Below are 1,450 nucleotides of genomic sequence, written 5' to 3' on the forward strand. Positions count from 1 at the left end.
GAACTTATTAAGGGGTCGTGGCATTAGGAAGGTTGAGAACCGCTGGTTTAGAGTATCTGTTCATCTAGTGTTTAGGGGACTTCTGAGGTTAAATATTCTATAAACTATTTGTAATTTTGTTGTGATCCTGGGAGGCAGTTGGCACAGCATCTGTCTAGTCCGTCATCTTACTGGAATTGTCTGTTTCCAAAGGTCATTTATTTATGTAAAGAACAAGGACCAATCAATGATATATTGCCCATTTTTGTTTGATGACCTTTTGTCATATTTCTGTGAGCTTCATAATTCTTCATTTATAGAAGGATCTGTCTTTATTTGCGAAAAAGTGACCACGGTGCTGATTTCCAGCCTCATCTAAATTGAATGTTAAATGATGCAAAGTGTTTTGAAGAGAGTGAAACAAGTGGAAATCAGATGGTGCAAGGTCAGGCGACTATGGTGGATATGGCAACAGATCCCATCCAAGCTCCAATAATTTTTGACGAGTGATCATACTTTTGTGTGGTCTCGCATTGTCACAATGGAACACAAGTCCTTTACAATTAACAAGCTCTGGCAGTTTCTGGATGATGGATTCATTCAAATGGTCCATGTGACGACAGTACACATTTAAATTGATTGCTTGATTCTTTGGTAGGAGCTCATAAAACACGGCACCTTTAAAATCCCACCACACTGAGAGCAAACCTTCCTCTGATGAACGTCTGCTTTCAATGTCGTTTGAGGTGAATCATCACATCAGGATCAAGACCATTTGTGCACCATGTTGTTGTAAACAACTCACTTCTCATCACCAGTTATCAGTTAACAGACACATAGATGAAGGGAAAAGAATACAGAGCCCAGAAACACATCCATCTATATATAGTCATTTAATCTATGACAATGGAAGCAAGAATTTACACTGGAGTAAAGATAGTCTATGTAATAAGTGGTGCTGGGAAAATTGAACTGACACATACAAAAATAAAGAAAATGGACCACCTACTTATACCATATACTAGGACAAATTCAAAATGGATTAAAGACTTAAATGTAAGACCTGATACCACAAAACTCCTAGAAGAAAACATAGGGAGTAAATTTGCAAACATTGCCCTCAGTAATATTTTTACTGATATATCCCCTCAGGCAAGGGAAATAAAAGAAAAATTAAACATACAGGATTACATCAAACTTAAAATTTCTTCACAGCAAAGGAAATCATCAATAAAACAAAAAGGCAACCTACTGAATAGGAAAATATATTTACCAATGATATATTTGATAAGGGGCTAATACCCAAAATTTATAAAACACTCATTCAACTCAACACCAAAAAACAAACAACCCAATTAAAAAATGAGCAGAGGCTATGAAGAGGCATTTCTCTAAAGAGGACATACAGATGGCCAACAGGCATATGAAAAAATGTTCAACCTCACTAATCATTAGGGAAATGCAAATAAAA

The sequence above is a fragment of the Hipposideros armiger genome, unplaced genomic scaffold (assembly GCF_001890085.2).
Source record: "Hipposideros armiger isolate ML-2016 unplaced genomic scaffold, ASM189008v1 scaffold_314, whole genome shotgun sequence".
NCBI lineage: Eukaryota > Metazoa > Chordata > Mammalia > Chiroptera > Hipposideridae > Hipposideros > Hipposideros armiger.